Source organism: Cricetulus griseus, chromosome 3 (genome assembly GCF_003668045.3).
Source record: "Cricetulus griseus strain 17A/GY chromosome 3, alternate assembly CriGri-PICRH-1.0, whole genome shotgun sequence".
NCBI lineage: Eukaryota > Metazoa > Chordata > Mammalia > Rodentia > Cricetidae > Cricetulus > Cricetulus griseus.
Genome location: NC_048596.1, coordinates 108536387 through 108555296, shown reverse-complemented (window position 1 = coordinate 108555296; position 18910 = coordinate 108536387).

Here is an 18910-nt window from a genome sequence, read left to right as displayed (position 1 = left end):
GCTGTGTGGGTTTATTTCTGGATCCTCTGTTCTATTTCATTGCTCTAAATTCTTTTTTATTTTTTAATTTTTGAGAACTTTTATTATTTTTTATGCAACTGTTTTCCTCTTTCTTCTTCTCTTCCTTCCTTCCTTCCTTCCTTCCTTCCTTTTTTTAAAAAAAATCTGCATTTGTGTTTTGCCTGCATGTATGTCTGTGTGAGAGCATTGGATCTCTTGGGACAGGAGTTACAGACAGTTGTGAGGTGCCATGTGGATGCTGGGAACTGAACCCAGGTCCTCTGGAAGAACAGCCAATGCTCTTAACCATTGAGCTGTCTCTTCAGCCACGATTGTTCTAAATTCTTCTGTTCCAGCACCATGCTGCCTTTGCTATTGTGGTTCTTCAGTATGCACAGAGTCCAGATGCTATGATCCCTCTGCTATTGCTTTCCTTATGTAGGGTTGTGAAGACTATAGAAGTCTTTTGTGCTTCCTTATTCATTTTAGCATTTTTTTCTCGTTCTATGAAAGCTGTCATTCTATGAAAGTTGACATATGTTTCTCCATATGTCAACATATGAAAGATTTCAATGTTGACTCTCTGATGCAAGAGTGTAGGAGATCTTTCCATCTTTTAGTCCCTCCTCCAATTTTTTTTCTAGTGTAGATTGACCTCCATTCTTTGATGCTTTGCCTAGTGAGGTGGCAATGTAATCTTGCTTTTCAATTCAGGCAGTCTGAATTTTTAAATAGACATCTTGAAGCCATTTATGCTTAAGGTTGTTACTGAGATATGTTTATCAATTCTTATAATTTTGTGGACTGCTTTCCTGTTAGTTGAATATCTGTGTATAGTTTTCTTCCCTCTGCATTAGTAGTAGGCGTTTGCATGTTTATTGTGTTGGGCATGATAAACTAGTTATCAGTACTTTTGTTGATTTATTCCTCTCATCAAATACATTTTTTGCTGTAGTCGTATGATTGAGATTGTTTCTTTTCCCTCTGTCCTCTATGAATAGCATTCCTCTAAAATTTTGGTCAGAGTTAGCTTAGTGATTATGAATGTCTTAGTTTGTTCTCGTTTTCTTAGTTTGTACTTATTTCACCATCAAATTAAAGATAAATTTGCAAGATTCATGGTTGACAGTTACTTATTTCCAGGGCTTAAAATAAAATATACTTCACTTTCCTGGAGTTTAGGATCACAAGTGACACATTTGATATTCTTCTGATGTGTTTGCCCTTGTAGATGTGTTGGTGTGTTTCCTTGTGTTTTAATTTTTTTAATTTATAGATACTTTAATTAATTTATTTGCATGTGCCACAGTGTCAGAGGGCAGTTTTCAGGAGTTATTTCTCTCCTTCATCACGTGAGTCCCAGGGATTGACCTCAAGTCATCCATCTTTGCTTTACCTGCTGGCCTGCTGAGCCTTCTTGATGGTCCTCCTTGAAGCATTTCATTCTTTTTGTTTCTTTTATGTCTGACATCTTTACTATAATGTACTATTTTATGTTGATTTTTGGTACTAAATACTTCGTGTATTTTGGTTTCATCCCTCTCCATATTTGGGAAGTTTTCTTCTTTCATTTTAGTGAGTAGATTTTGTATTCATTTGGGCTTTATTTTAATTCCTTCTTCTGTGTCCTCTGGGTTCCTGGGTTCTGCCTCTTTATGATATCGCAGAATTCTTAGATGTGTGGTCATGATTGTTTTTCTTTATAGATATCTGAATGCAAAAATCCTAACTGGATTTGAGACTTTTGTGGGTGATGGTATTGCATTGAATGTAGGACTGCTCCTTTCTTACTACGTTAGCCTCGCTTACCTTTGGATGAGGTTTCTCCTTCCCAAGCCCCCTCTCTTTTGGAAAGCTTCTTATACTTTTTCCTTTGGGTATATTTCTAGGAGATGATTTGCTGGGCTTTAGAAAATGTCATCCTTCCACTTAGGCATTGCTGAAATGTTTCTAAAACATTCATGTTAGCTTAAACTCCTGGCAGCTGTGATTGCACAGTTTACCACCTCCACATCTTTGTCAAAAGCTTTGTTGTTAGCGTTTTTTGCCAAGGTAGTAGGTGAATTTTTTAAATTTTAATTTTCATTACTTCAACAATTAACAAGACTAAAAATCTCTGCATGTTTATTGCCCATTTGTGTGATAATAATGATAATAATTCCTATTTTGATTTCTTCTCTATTATTCTATCAGATTTAAAAAATTGACTTGTGAGAATTTGTTACAAAATTCATGAATAAACTCTTATTTGTTTATTTAATGTAATTATGAGTGTATCATTCAAAGCTGTATTTTATTGTACCATTCTTACTTGATAGTTGGTATTTTGTTAAAAAGTTCCCTCTATGACATTGGGGTTTAAGTATATCCTTACATATTTCTTTTTACAGAGCTTCATAATTTTATCTGTTCACATTTTGCCTTAACTTTTTCTAAAGCCAAACTCTTTATTTATTTATTTTTATTAGTTCAAATTAGGAACAAGCTTGTTTCACATGTCAATCCCTTCTCCCTCTCCCTCCCCTCACCCTCACCCCTCCTACCCCACCCTGACCTACCCCCTACCCCATCCACCCTCCACTCCCCAGACAAGGTAGGGCCCTCAACGGGGGCTCCACAAACTCCACTACATCATCCTGGGCTGAGCCTAGGCCCTTCCCCATGTGTCCAGGGCAAGAGAGTATCCCTTCATGTGGGATGCTAAAGCCAAACTCTTTAATGGTTTATTTTGCAATGTGTCTATGAAATAATTTGTCATTTTTATGAGGTTCATTAATCTTTTGACTCTCTAAAGATAAAGCACACTGGAAGCATTTTCCAGGAATGATAAAAATTATATAATATAACTTATACATGTCAGTAGTTATCCAAGACATTGTATCATTTTTAACATTAAATTCTTCTAAGTTCTAACACTACTTATTTTCCTGTTTAAATTCTCATTTTCACATGCAATCTTAAAGTAAAGAAGCAGATGAAATAATCATGCCAACTTAAACTCCTAGGCTGTTAAGTACAAGCATATTCAACAGTGACTTCAGGATATTTCAAGAAAAATCACTGTATTTAGTTATTTGTAAAAGAAAGTGTTATGAAGGCAAAACAATTAGGGTAACATAAAAGATGATGTTGGGGCTTGACACCAGTGCATTGGTTTCTGACTTCTCAGACTCTCATGAGAAATATATTTCTATCACTTGTAAATTAACAGAGCTGTGATACTTTGTTGAAGCAGCACTGTTAGACTAAGACAGAGTTGCTTTGGATGAGATCAGAGAGGTGACATCAAAGATGAGACTGAAATGGCAAATATGGCCTCTGAAAATCTTGAAGAAATGGATTCCAAGCAGAGAGAAACTCTGAAAAAAATGTTTCTGGAAACTGGAAAAGTGAAAGGTCCTAAGATGGGCATGAGCAGAAATAGCCTAATAGTTTGTTTTAACTGTCACTTTGACACAACCTAGGATCACCTGGAAGAAAATATTATTGAGGAATTATCTAGACCAGTTTTTCCTGAGTGGGATTGTCTTCATTGTTACTTGCTACAGGGATAACACTGTGGGCACACAATTCCCTAAGCAGCGCATTCTGAAGAGTTGAGGTGTGCAATTAAACAAGTAAGCACACACACACACACACACACACACACACACACACACACACACACACACACACACACATTCACATTCATTTTTCTTTGCCCTTGACTGTGGATATGATATGACCAAATTCCTGCTTTCTTTCTTTACTTTCCCAAAGTAATGGATCCTAACCTGTGATTGTGAGATGAGGGAAACCCTTAAGATGTTTTATTACAGCAACAGAAATGGAACCAGGACAGATAGTATAACAGGAATAGAGTGGCTGTATGTTTGTACATTTCTAAGTTATATTTGAAAGTATTTCAGATAGTTTTTAAATCTTACAGTTTTAATTTGATGTATAATATTCTATGCTATTGTCATATAATGACAGTAGCTACTTCTCAGCTACTCTACTCAGAAGTCTTGAATTCTAGTTATTCTTGGTTATTTATTTCCTTAGATTGTCTGACAATATTGTGACTTTTGAATTTAGGTTAAATATTTGGAACCACAACTAGTTTTTGGCTTTGTATATCTTAGCCGTAAAACCTGTTTCTCCATACCATTTGCCATTGAGCTGCTTATGGAACCTTAGGTCCAGTTGCTGAAAAAAGGCAAGTGTTTATCATTTTGGTGTAATGCTTTAGGGAATTTAGTAAATTTTTTCTTCTGTAGACTCTATGCCATGTCAGAGCATCTCCAACCTACCCTTTAAATATGGTGAACACACACCCAATTCCATTTATTTGTCATGAAAAATATAAAATTTTATTTATGTGTATTTCTTTTTTGACCCTATCTCAAAGGAATCCTAGACATTAAGTAAAATAAATAATTTAATTATAAGTAGAATTTCAATATAAAAAGATAACAGGAGTAGCTATGGGTGGGTATTACCCTACCCGGCACTACCTGATTTGAATATAAAAGTTTGTGCTGTAGTGTGTTTTGCACCACACAGTTCATGCCTACATAACTTTATGAATTTAAGTGAACCACCATCAGTATCATTATTATTACCATTGCCATTATTATTATTATTTTGTGTGTGCACGTGTGAAAATGTTACTCATTATTTCAAGGAGGTAATTCATAGCCTATTATAGCAAAGCAACTGGGTATTAGAGGCAGCAAATGGCCAGTGGTTTGGGGGAAAGCCTCCTGCTGCATATCCAAGCTCTTATCTGCCTGTTCACACAAAGGCTGGGGCAGTGCCACAGCTGGTTGTGACTGTAGCAGTGGACATATGACCAAACTCAGTACCCTACTGATTGTTACAGGGCTGGAGTAGAGTCAGCAGAGGCAGCACTAAGACTCCGTGCACCAGTAGTGCTTGTCCTACTACCGGAGGCCACTGCCCCCACAGTAGCCAGCTTGTGTAGATCTTGATTCTGCTTCAGTGAGTCTGGAGTGGGCAGGACGGGAATAAATCCTGATTTAACAGTTAAGGTGAAAGCCTTAGTAGTGTTAATGCTCTGGATGAGAAAAGACAACCTTGTCTTTTGGGTGGGTGGATGACAGAAAGGGAAGGAGAAGGAGCCTGGGCTGCAGCACTGCCAGGAAGAGAAGAAGAAGGAGGAGGAGGAGGAGGAGGAGGAGGAGGAGGAGGAGGAGGAGGAGGAGGAGGAGGAGGAGGAGGAAGAGAAGGGAGGGAGGGAGGGAGGGAGGGGAAAGAGGGAGGGCCTCTCCTGGTACAGATTGGGAGAGGCAGGGGCTGGGGACTGGGAGAAGCTGCTTCCTCTGGAACAGAGTTGACCTAGACATTGGTTTTCCACCCCCAATTGGTTACCTGGGTTTAAGCCATCATACCTAGGACAAAATAAGTCTTGCACCAAACAAGTCTTGCCTTTTGAGAGATGTATGGCTTAGTTCTCCCATGTCAAGGGGAGGCACTGAACCTCAGACCTTTCCTCTTCTCCTCCATGCCCCGCAGCTGTCCTGTGCAGATGGCTGGGGTAAAGGAGACAACCTGAAGCATGTCCTGCTGTAGCCCATTGCTCTTGTCCAGGGAATTCACGCTGGTGGAACCGCAGCCCCACCGGGGCGGACAGCTGACATTTCTACTCACCCCCAGGGGTTGTGCATCTGGTGACCGAATGGTGGTGTGTAGGCAGGAATCACAGCAGAGGCTGGTATGCTGCCATACTCGCAGATACTTTCTATTTCAGCGTGATAGGCCAGGCCGCTGGATGCCCGGAGAGGTTGCTTCTTCCCGGCATGCACTGCCCACCAATCCCACTACACAGGTTCATAGGGATTGATAGGTATGAAAATAATTTTAAATTCATGCTACTATGTGTTCAAAATCCAGAGCTGATGGCTTTCTTTGGTTTGACAAATGGAGAAACGTTGTGTGATAGGGGAGCTGGGTGAACAGGGCTGTGGGGCCCTCTAGTTGGTGGCTGGATCTGCAGTCACCTTCATTTTCATACTCCTCGAAGCCTAGGACTGGCCTCTGCAGAAACTGTGCAGTGTCCTGGATCACCTGGTCAGGTCCATTGTTGTACACAGGGCACAGAGTGAGTGGCTTGCAGAGTGTTTTCAGGCACACCCACGACCACATCCGTCAGCATGGCTTCATTGCTGAAATGCTGACAGTGGATAAGATGCTCAGGCAGTAATGAGCAGGGCAGGAATCACGTGACTTGCCATGTTCGTTCAGCAGACCTCCTCCCTCCCAGCTGGCTACTGGCACTACATCAGGATGTACACCTGCAGGGCCTGCTGAGGGAACATCCAGTGGCTCTTACTGAGGATAGGGTCATCTTGAGCGTGCAGCACTCAGGGCAGCAGGGGCAGGAGCCCTGCCTGCCAGAAGTAGTAGCAGCCATCCACACCAACTTGTAGTGGCCCTAAAATTCCTTTCAAATTGCATCTGCCGCCTTGTCACCCACTGTAACAAGCGGCTCAGGTTCAAAGAGCATTTTTTATTCTTGAGGATTACCAGCACAGCCAAGCCACAGAAGACGCATTGAAGAGTCATCAGGCTGCTCTAGGAGTACAAATACTGAAGAATCATCAGTTAAGGATGTTGTAGGCCTTCTCTGCGTGACAGCGGGCATCAGTAGGTACAAAGTGTGGGTACTGCCTGAGGCCTTCAAAGACACCTTCTGGACTTTGATGCAATTCCAGGAACTGACACACAAGTTTCTGAGGGCTAGTTCATTATCATAATGGCAGGGTCATTGTGGGAGTATGGCGACACTCATGCATGGCACTGAAGCAATCTGAGAGTTGCAGTATTTATTTTAAAGTATAGCTAAATATCCTTTTCATGATCAGCATTTCTGAAATTGTTGTTTGTAGTGAGAACACTTAAAATCTATTTTCAAGAATACAATATGTTGCTATTAACTATAATTACCATATTGAACAACAGATCTCTTAAACTGATTTCTCCTGCTAACTGAAATTTTGTACTTCCTTAATCCAGTTCAGATAGCCAGTGTGGTTCACATGACTGTTGCTGGTTAGGGCAGGAGGTAGACTTGGAGGCTCAGTTGCTGGGTTCTAGACTGGAGGCTGGAGGTGTGGCTGTTGGCTGCTCAGTTCCTTGTCTTTCCTCTAAGCTCTCCCCATTATTCTGCCTCTTCCAGGATGGGTTGGTGGGGTGAGAGTGGGGGGAGGTAGGATTGTGGGTGATGTCATACCATGTTCCTGCTCTCTTCAGTGTGTCTTTGCTTATTTCTGTGCTATACTTGGGTACTGTAACCTCCTAACTCATTTCCTTAGCTGCTGTGAAATAGTATTTTGTTTGTGGAAGGTTTTTATAAGCTGATATTTCTGTGTTCTTTTCCTGTGCGCTAGAGACCTCTACCATTTTACCCATGCCTCAGAAGTATTTTTCACCTTGTTTTCTTTATTGGTTGGAGTTTACTGACAGAAAGACCATTTATGGAGCAGCGTGCTATCTGGAGATGCTAAATACCACACCAACTGTCCCAGAATATGTTCAAGAATTTGACAAATGAGGAAACTGAAGTTTGTAAGACTTCTCAGGTGGACAAAGGAGTTTGAAATAACCCAAATAAGTGGCTTGCTAAAGCCTTCTGGTGTGATCTGAGCAAATCTGAAGCCACTGTCTGCTGTGTAGTCCTGCTTGGCTCATTGCATAGAAGTTATATTTAAATGTGTGTGTGCGGCATTTTAAAATATGTGAAGATAGTTTAAGCAGCATTTAAACTTGACATTTAGTTTTTATTCTTATGTACAGTGAAAAACAAACTTAGAAGACTCCCAAGTAACTTTTTTGAATTTAGCCACCATGGCCATTAATAGTTGTGTCCTAATTGACTTGTGTGATCTGGAGAAGGCCACCTAGTTCCCTGATCCTAATTAAGAATGTATATTGTGAAACGTTTTAGTGGCAAACTGTTAACATTTGGGAATTATATATTTATTGATTTAAAAGCAGTTAAGTGTGTATTATGAAGTCATTACACATGTAAATCCATAAACAAGATATGCTTTATTTAGCATATTTTAAGCTACATTTAAATGTTTATTACACTGCATTTATTCTTTCACAATTTGCCTTTTATGGCTCATTATTATGAGATTTTCACTTGTGGACCCAAGTAGCTTCTGCCTATAGATTTCTCCCTTAGTTTCATAGTATGAAAAATCATGTTCTACAGTTTGCTTCCTCACCCTCTTGCTGGTAGATGTTTAGGATGCTTCAGCATTGCTATTTCCTTCCATTGAGCTCAGTTCAGCCTTAAATTCAAGTTTTTCCATACTCAGCCTCCTAAGTGCTAAGTAACCTCACTGAGACATCTTTGACAATTTCTCTAGATTAAACACAAAATCATAGAATGACCGGGCTATGGTGTTTGTCTTCAGGTTTACTTGGGTAGGTGTACTTTAAAATATGCCACTTTCTACTCCCAGGACAATGGATGAGAGATATTTTTGTTCCTTCCTCTTTTTTTTGTATTTTTTTCTCTTATTATTATTATTATTATTATTATTATTATTATTATTATTATTAATTCAAGTTAGGGAACAGGCTTGTTTCACATGTAATTCCCCTCTCCCTCTCCCTCCCCTCACCCCCATTCCTTCTCCCCCACCTCCAACCTACCCCCCACCCCATCCACCCACCACTCCCCAGGCAGGGTAGGGCCCCCAACCGGGGCTCCACCAAGTCCACCAAATCTTCCTGTGCTGGGCCTAGGTCCCTCCCCATGTGTTCAGAGACAGAGTGCATCCCTTCAAGTGGGATGGGCTCTCGAAGTCCCCCACACACACCAGGGCAAAATGCCAGTCCACCTCCGGAGGCTCCTAGGAGTGCCCCATTGGCATCCATGATCAGGGGGCTGGATTGGTCCCGTACTGGCCTCCCAAAGAGCTTCTGGGGTCGATATGCTTTCCCTTTTTCAGGCCAACTGTTTCTGTGGGTTTCTCCAACCTGGTACAGACCCCTTCGTTCTTCATTCCTCCCTCTCTTCAACTAGGTTCCAGATTTCAGCTCAGTGTATTTCTGTGGATGTCTGTCTCTGCTTCCATCAGCCACTGGATGAGGACTCTAGGATAGCATAGAGAGTAGTCATCAATCTCATTCTAGGGGAAGGGCTTCTAGGCCATCCTCTCCTCCACTGCCCGGACTGTCAGATCGTGTCATCCTTGTAGGTCTCTGGAGATCTTTCTAGTTCCAGATCTCTTCTCGGACCTATAGTAGCTCCCTCTGATATGGTATCTCTCATCCTGCTCTCTCTCCTCTATTCTTTCCCCAACTCAATATATCTGCTCCTCCAATTCTTCTCCTCTCCTCTTCTTCTTGTGCTCTTATTGTGGCAGCACCCACTCTCCTACCCTCATGCTCTCAATTAGCTCGGTAGTTCATGCCACTTCCCATTCCTGGGGTCCATTTATCCCTTAGAGTCATTCATGATTTCTAGTTTCTTTGGGGAAGAGGATTATAGGCTGGTAAACCTTTGCTCTATGTCTAAAAATCATATATGAGTGAGTACATACCATGTTTGTCTTTTTGTGATTGGGTTACCTCACTCAGGATGGTTTCTTCTAGTTCCATCCATTTGCCTGCGAATTTCAAGATTCCATTGCATTTTTCTGCTGAGTAGTACTCCATTGTATAAATGTACCACATTTTCTCTTTCCATTCTTCAGTTGAGGGGCATCTAGGTTGTTTCCAGGTTCTGGCTATTACAAACAATGCTGCTATGAACATGGTTGAACATATGTCCTTGTTGTATGGACATGCAGTATTTGGGTATATACCCAAGAGAGGAATGGCTGGATCTTGAGGTAGATTGATTCCCATTTTTCTGAGCAACCGCCATACTGATTTCCAAAGTGGTCTTACAAGTTCACACTCCCACCAGCAATGGAGGAGTGTTCCTTCTTCTCCACAACCTCTCCAGCATAGGTTGTCATTGGTATTTTTGATTTTAGCCATTCTGACAGGTGTGAGGTGGTATCTCAGAGTTGTTTTGAGTTGCATTTCTCTGATGGCCAAGGATTTTGAGCACTTTCTTAAGTGTCTTTCAGCCATTTCAGATTCCTCTGTTGAAAAATCTCAGTTTAGTTCTGCACCCCACTTTTTAATTTCATTGTATGGTGTTTTGTTGGCTAGCTTCTTGAGCTCCTTGTGTATTTTGGAAATCAGTCCTCTGTCAGACGTGGGGCTGGTGAAGATCTTTTCCCATTCTGTGGGTGGTCGTTTTGTCTTACTGACTGTGTCCTTTGCCTTACAGAAGCTTCTCAGTTTCAGGAGGTCCCATTTATTGATTGCAGACCTCAGTGTCTGTGCTTCTGGCGTGATGTTCAGGAATCGTTCTCCTGTGCCAATTTGTTCAAGGGTTATTCCCACTTTCTCTTCTAGAAGATTCAGTGTGGCTGGATTTATGGAGAGATCTTTGATCCATTTGCACTTAAGTTTCGTGCATGGTGACAGGTATGGATCAATCTGCAATTTTCTGCATGTCCGAATCCAATTGTGCCAGCACCATTTGTTGAAGATGTTATCTTTTTTCCATTGTATGGATTTAGCACCTTTGTCAAAAATAAGGTGTTCGTAGGTGCGTGGGTTAATATCTGGGTCTTCAATTTGATTCCATTGGTCTATCTGTCTATTCTTGTGCCAATACCAAGCTGTTTTCAGAACTATGGCTCTATAGTAGAGCTTGAAGTCAGGGATGGTGATGCCTCCAGAAGATCTTTTATTGTAAAGAGTTGTTTTGGCTATCCTGGGTTTTTTATTTTTCCATATAAAGTTGAGTATTGTTCTTTCAATGTCTGTGAAAAACTGTGTTGGGATTTTGATGGGGATTGCGTTGAATCTGTAGATTGCTTTTGGTAGGATTGCCATTTTTACTATGTTAATTCTGCCTATCCAAGAGCATGGGAGATCTTTCCACTTTCTGGTATCTTCTTTAATTTCTTTCTTTAAAGTCTCAAAGTTCTTATTGTACAGGTCTTTCACTTTTTTGGTTAGTGTTACCCCCAGATATTTTATGTTGCTTGTGGATATTGTGAAAGGTGATGTTTCCATGATTTCTTTCTCATTGAGTTTATCATCTGTATACAGTAGGGCTACAGATTTTTTTGAGTTAATTTTGTATCCTGCTACCTTGCTGAAGGTGTTTATCAGCTGTAGGAGTTTCCTGGTAGAGTTTTTCGGGTCACTTATGTAGACTATCATGTCATCTGCAAATAGTGAAAGTTTGACTTTGTCCTTTCCAATTTGTATCCCTTTCATCCCCTGTTCTTGTCTTATTGCTCTAGCCAGAACTTCAAGTACAATATTGAAGAGGTATGGAGAGAGTAGACATCCTTGTCTTGTTCCTGATTTTAGAGGAAAAGCTTCGAGTTTCTCTCCATTTAGTTTGATGTTGGCTATTGGTTTAGTGTATATCGCGTTTATCATGTTTAGATATGTTCCTGTTATTCCTGTTCTCTCCAAGATCTTTATCATGAAGGGATGTTGGATTTTGTCAAAGGCTTTTTCAGCATCTAGTGAGATGATCATGTGGTTTTTCTTTTTCAGTTTGTTTATATGGTGGATTACATTAATGGTTTTTCGTATGTTGAACCATCCTTGCATCCCTGGGATGAAGCCTACTTGATCATGGTGGATGATTTTTCTGATATGTTCTTGGATTCGATTAGCCAATATTTTATTGAGTATTTTAGCATCAATGTTCATGAGGGATATCGGTCTGTAGTTCTCTTTCTTAGTCTTATCTTTGTGTGGCTTGGGTATCAAAGTGATTGTAGCCTCGTAGAAAGAGTTTGGCAATATCCCATCTGCTTCTATTGTGTGGAACAGTTTGAGGAGTACTGGTATCAGCTCTTGTTTGAATTTCTGGTAGAATTCTGCAGTGAAGCCATCTGGTCCTGGGCTTTTTTTGGTTGGGAGGCTTTTGATGACTGCTTCTATTTCATTAGGGGTTATGGGTCGATTTAAACTGTTAATCTGATCTTGATTTAATTTTGGTAACTGATATTTATCCAGGAAACTGTCCATTTCCATTAGGTTTTTGAATTTTGTGGAGTACAGGTTTTCAAAGTATGACCTGAAGTTTCTCTGGATTTCCACAGTGTCTGTTGTTATATCCCCTTTTCATTTCTGATTTTGTTAATTAGTGTGCTCTCTCTCTGCCTTTTGGTTAGTTTGGCTAGAGGTCTGTCTATCTTGTTGATCTTCTCAAAGAACAAACTCTTTGTTTCATTGATTCTTTGTAATGTTTTCCTAGTTTCTACTTTATTGATTTCAGCTCTCAGGTTGATTATTTCCTGGTGTCTACTCCTCCTTGGTGAGTTTGCTTCTTTTTGCTCTAGTGCTTTCAGTTGTTCTGTCAGTTCTCTGATGTGACTTTTCTCTAGTTTCTTCATGTGGGCACTTAGTGCTATGAACTTCCCTCTTAGCACTGCTTTCAGAGTGTCCCATAAGTTTGGGTATGTTGTGTCTGCATTCTCATTAGATTCTAGGAAGTCTTTAATTTGTTTTTTTATTTCTTCCTCAACCCAGGAATGGTGCAATTGGGTGTTATTCATTTTCCAAAAGTTTGCAGGTTTTCTGCCATTTGTATTGTTGCTGAATTCTAGCTTTAATGCATGGTGGTCTGATAAGATACAGGGGATTATTTCAATTCTTTTGTATCTATGGAGGTTTGCTTTGTTGCCTACTATGTGTTCAATTTTAGAGAAGGTGCCATGTGGTGCTGAGAAGAAGGTATATTCTTTTTAGTTTGGATGGAATGCTCTAAAGATATCCGTTAACTCCAGTTGGGTCATAACTTCTTTCAGATCCTTTGTTTTTTTGTTGAGTTTCTGTCTGGTGGTCCTGTCTAGTGGTGTAAGGGGGGTGTTGAAGTCTCCTACTATAAGTGTGTGGGGTTTTATGTGTGGTTTGAGCTTTAGTAATGTTTCTTTCACAAATGTGGGTGCCTTTGTATTTGGAGCATAGATGTTCAGGATTGAGATTTCATCTTGATGGACTTTTCCTGTGATGAGTATGAAATGCCCTTCTTCATCTCTTTTGATTGATTTTAGTTTAAAGTCCAATTTGTTAGATATTAGGATTGCTACACCGGCTTGTTTCTTGAGGCCATTTGATTGGAAAATCTTTTCCCATCCTTTTACTCTGAGGTATCGCCTGTCTTTGAAGTTGAGGTGTGTTTCTTGTAAACAGCAGAAGGATGGATTCTGTATCCATTCTGTTAGCCTATATCTTTTTATGGGTAAGTTAAGACCATTGACATTTAGGGATATTAATGTCCATTGTTCATTGGTTCTTGTTTGTTTTGGATTTATTGTGGGTGGTGTCATTGTGTGTGAATTTTGCCTTCCTGCTTCTTTTTGTGTTTGGCAAAATTAGATTATCTATTGCCTGTGTTTTTGTGCATGTAGTTATGTTCCTTGGGTTGGAGTTTTCCTTCCAGAACCTTCTGTAGTGCTGGATTTGTGGATATGTATTGTTTAAATCTGTTTTTGTCATGGAATATCTTGTTTTCTCCATCTATAATGATTGAAAGTTTTGCTGGGTACAGTAGTCTGGGTTGACATCCATGCTCCCTTAGTGCTTGTAGGGTATCTATCCAAGACCTTCTGGCTTTCAGAGTTTCCATTGAGAAGTCAGGTGTGATTCTAATTGGTTTGCCTTTATATGTTACTTGGCCTTTTTCCTTTGCAGCTCTTAATATTTTCTCTTTATTCTGTAGATTTGGAGTTTTGATTATTATGTGTCGGGGGGACTTCTTTTTGTGGTCCAGTCTGTTTGGTGTCCTATAAGCTTCTTGTACTTTCATAGGCATATCTTTCTGTAGGTTGGGGAAGTTTTCTTCTATGATTTTGTTGAATATGTTTTCTGTACCTTTGAGCAGTGTTTCTTCACCTTCTTCTACACCTATTATTCTTAGGTTTGGTCTTTTCACGGTGTCCCATATTTCCTGGATATTTTGTGTTAGGGATTTGTTGGACTTGAGGTTTTCTTTGGTTGATGAATGTATATCCTTTAGCGAGTCTTCAACAGCTGAGATTCTCTCTTCTGTCTCTTGAATTCTATTAGTTATACTCACATCTTTAGATCCTGATCGTTTATCCAGTCTTTCCATTTCCAGCATCGCCTCATTCTGTGTTTTCTTTATTGTGTCTAATTCAGCTTTCATGCTTTGAACTGTTTCAAGAGCTTCCTTCACTTGTTTGGTTGTTTTATCTTGGGTTTCTTTAGCTTCTTTAAGAGATTTGTTTATTTCTTGAATTTTTTGGTTTGTCTTTTCCTCCATTTCGTGTAATTTTTTGCTTGCTTTTTCTTCTATTTCTTTAAGGGATTTTCTTGTTTCCTCTTTGAAGGTCTCTATCATCTTGCTGAGATAATTTTTGAGGTCCATCTCATCTTCATGCACTATGTTGGGCTTTTCAGGTCTTGCTGGAGTGGAGTCCCTAGATTCTGGTGGTGTCATATTGGTCTTTCTGTTGTTGAGCGAGTTCTTATTCTGTCTTCTTCCCATATCTTTTTCCAGTGAGTGTAGGTAGGATCTCTCTATCTCCTCTTGTTACTCTGTAGTGTGTGTGGGCCAGGAATTCAATGTCCGAAGCTCTGGATGGTCTTGCCTTTCCTCGTAGTCTCCTCACTCTGAAGGAGTTAGGCCTCCATAGGGATCGGGTGTGTGGGGGCAGGACAGGAAGTAAGAGCGGAAAGGCTGTTCCTTCCTCTTGATACATGTGATGTTACCATACTTAAAGCAATGGCCCATTTGGTGGGTGCTGTGTGATGAATTGTGTTGCTCTCATCCTCAAATGTTGAAGTCCTTTCCTAAGTAGCTCAGAAAATGATGGTATTTTGGAGTTATGACTCTTCCTGCCCCCAGACCATTCTGGAGATCCAACCCAGGGTATTATTCATTCCCCAAAAAGCAAAGCTGCTTAACTGCATCCCCAGTCTTTACAAGTTCTGTATTTAAATATTTATTTTTTTAATAAGGTGTGTGTGTGCGTGTGTGTGTGTGTGTGTGTGTGTGTGTGTGTGTGTGTGTGTGCGCGCGCGTGCGCGTGCGCGTGTGTATGTGTATTGGTTTGTGCATGTGAATGCAGGTGTCTATGGAGTCCAGAAGGGGCTATCTGATTCCCTGGAGCTAGAGTTAGAGGTCATGATGAGCTGCCCAGTGTGAGTACTGGGAACTAAACTTAGGTTCTCTGCAAGAGCAGTGTAACCTCTGATCATGTCTGAATCACCTCTCCAGGCCCTAATTTTAATTCTGTCATTATATATACATCACAAGAAAAGGGAGTTCTTACAATGTTTCCAGAAATGCATGCCATTTCCTTTGATCACACTCACTTCCTCTCTTATTTTCTCTCATCCCTCCTGTGAACTGCTCCCTGCCTTTCTCTCTCTCACCTCCCTTGTATTTTCCTGTTTTTGTTTTTCAAAACCTAGACTCTGAGTATGAGAGAAAATGGAGAATATTTATCTCCCCCAAGTTTGGCTTATTTTTGTGTAATATTGCTGGTATCCTATTCCATCTATTTTCTTGAAAATAATATAATTTTGTTTTTTCTAGTTTTTGCTTTATGTTGATTAATAAGAATTATGTATTGTCTTTAAATACTTTGTTATGGATCCTTCATAGACTGAATATTTATGCCTTCTCCCAATTCTGTATGCTGATGCTATGTGGAGGCCCTTAGGTAATTGGCAGATTGGAAGCCCAAGTGGATGAGATCATTGACCCCATGATAAAGATACCACAGAGCTTTTTCCTTCTATCACATTAGAACAGTGGAAAGATGGTTGCCGATGAGCCAAGGAGTGTGTTTCACTGGACATCAAATCTGTTGGTTTTATCTTGTATGTCATATTCTCCCAAAAGTATTCGAATTAAATGTTGACTATTTGTCAGCCACTCAATATAGTAGTTTTTTTTTTTTTTGAGCCAGCTCAAAGATTAAGATGAATGTGTGACTTAAATATGCTTTACACTATATGCTCTACTGGAAACAGAAAAAACAAACAAACACAGTCTGTGGTGCTTGTTTGTTTAAAATTATGACTTTTGAGGTAGAAAACTAAGTCTGCTGCAGCCAGCTTAATCATTTTTTCTTAATTATATATGATGCCTATATGTTGTTTATAGAATAATTCCCTGTTCAAAATAATAAAATAGTGTTTTTGCTAAAAATCTTAAAATTTTGCTTTTGAAATTTAGTTCTTAGTTTTATTTGAAGTTTTTATGTGTGTGTTAAAGAATTTGTACTATAGGCTTGAGACATGATACCTGGAATGGAGGTAAGGTCTTTACAAAGGTAATTAAGAAGTCATAAGAGTTATTTACAATGTAGTATAGTAGATGCCTTTATACTTTGACTTGTTTGTTGGTCAAATAGCTGGTCATTTATCACTTATTATGTATATTATACTCAAGATGATCAGTGTTGTCAGACCAAACATCGTGTCAAAGCTATGCCCCATTTATACATTCCAGTAATCCCTAACAACCACCCCAGAAGGTATTTATTATTATTTTCAGATGCAGAAACTCCAGCTTAGGGAAGTGAAATACTCGGTTTTATAATACAATGTAAATTGTGGAGTTTAGATTTGACGTTATGCCTTTAAATATACATTAAAGATACAGTAGTTATTGGAACATTTACTAGTAAAGGATTATAACATAGAGTCAGTTTACAAATAGCCACTGTATGAAGGGACAGACTGTGTGGCAGCACAGGTATTGCTGTGAAGAGTGCCAGGTTAGGGCATGCAGCAGAGACAAGGAAGATGCCACCGAACTGCCTTTAAAACAGTCTGTTTCCCACCAGTCTACCTAGCATCTTTCCATCAGAGAAACTCTTTAAATATTTCCCTTAGTGTGGGGATGGCAGCCTTGTGTACAAAAGAAATAGTGTAAATTGGTTGGCTGGTACTGGGTAGCTTTGTTGTTCTTATGGTATAACTTGCTAAGGCTTATTGAGATAGTTTGAAATACCTATCACATTACTCTCATTTAGCACTGAACGTTATAGAAACTGTGAGTTTGAGATTTTCTCCTGGCATAGAAGTCACTTTGTGAAAATGATGATTTAGGTATAGCTGTTAGTCTGGTTATCTAAGAAGATGGGATGTTGCCAAATGGATACAATTACACAATTGCCTACTTCTGTAGTCTTTAAAAAATATGTGTGTGTGTGTGTGTGTGTGTGTGTGTGTGTGTGTGTGTGTGTGTTAGTAAATCTGTCTCCCAAGATTATATGTAATTTTACATTAAGCATCAATGCTAACCAGTAAAATACATTGGAGACAAAGATACATAAATGAAGTAGAAAAAAAGTCCCCAGAACTTGTTGTCCAATATCTGTTCTTTTCTTCCACATTAGTGGAATTTATTACTTAATTATATATTTTTATCTGTAGCTGCATTTCTTGATTATTTCCTTTTAGTTTATTGTGTGTGTGTGTGTGTGTGTGTGTGTGTGTGTGCCTGCCCCTGGTTGAAAGAATCCTTCTCTGTCTTCAAGTCATATATTCTATTATACTCTATATTTTCATTTATTCTTCTCTCATATATTACATCCTGACCACAGTTACTCCTCCCTCCACTCCTCTCATTCCCTCCTCCCTTTAGATACACTGCTCCTCCATTTTCTTTCAGAAAAGAGCAGGCCTCCTAGGGGTAGTCACTAAAAGCAGCATGAAAAGGTACAATAAGACTAGGCACAAACCTTCATATCAAGGCTGGCTGAGGCACCCAGTAGGAGGAATATGGTCCCCAAAGCAGCCAAGAGTCAGAGACAGCCCTGCTCCCATTGTTAGGAGTTCCACAAGATCAAGTAATGGGAGAATTACCAATATGGAGTCAGGTAAAAATATAAGGGTATTTATTAGGGAGATGCCTTACTTACAGAGCAGCCTAGCCAGCCGGCAGGGCATGGAGTAAGTACAGAAAAAGAAGAAGAGGCTTCCATGTGCTCGTCCCTCACTCTTAAACCTTCCCCATATCACCCTGACCACACCCTTGCAGGTGTGGTCAGGCACATCTGTGGCCAGTCCTTAGGAGGCGTGGTTACAGTGTCTCCCTACAACCAAGCTACACAACTGTAAAATATGTGCAGAGGGCCTAGGTCAGTCTCATGTAGGCTCCCTGGTTGTCAGTTCAGTCTCTGTGAGCCCCTGTGAACTTTGCTTGATTGGTTCTGTGGGCCATGTTCTCCTGGTGTCCTTAACCCCTCTGGCTCCTACAATACCCCCCTCCCCGTGGGTTCTCTGAGCTCCACCTAATGGTTGGCTGTGAGTCTCTGCATTTGCTCCCATCAGCTGCTGGAGGAAGCCTTTCTGATGAGGACTAGGCTAGGTGCTGATTTATGAGTGAGAATATCATTAGGAATCATTTCATTGACTTTTTTTGCTAGTTGTGTTTGTTTCTACCCTGGTCTCTGGGCTATCTAGCTTCTGGATCCTGGCCATCAAGGCAGTATCAGGCATGGGCTTCCTGTTGTGCAGTGGGCCTCAAGTTAGACCAGTCATTGGTTGGCCACTCCTACAAGCTCTTTGCCACCATTGCTCCAGAACATCTTGCAAGCAGGGCAGGTTGTGGGTGAAAGGTTTTGTGGCTGGGTTAGTTTTTCAGTTCTACCACGGGGCATCTTGCTTGGTAACAGAAGATTGCTGGTTCAGGTTCTGTGTCCTCCATGACTAGGAGCCCTCACCAGGGTCACCTTCATAGGTTCCAGGAAGTTTCCACATCACACCCCTTCCCCCAAATACCATTCCTCCATTCCAGTTGTCTTTCTGCCCCCCCCTCCGCCCCACCTGATTCCTCTTGTTCCAATTCCCACCTGCCCCAGTACACTTGCTTAATCTATTT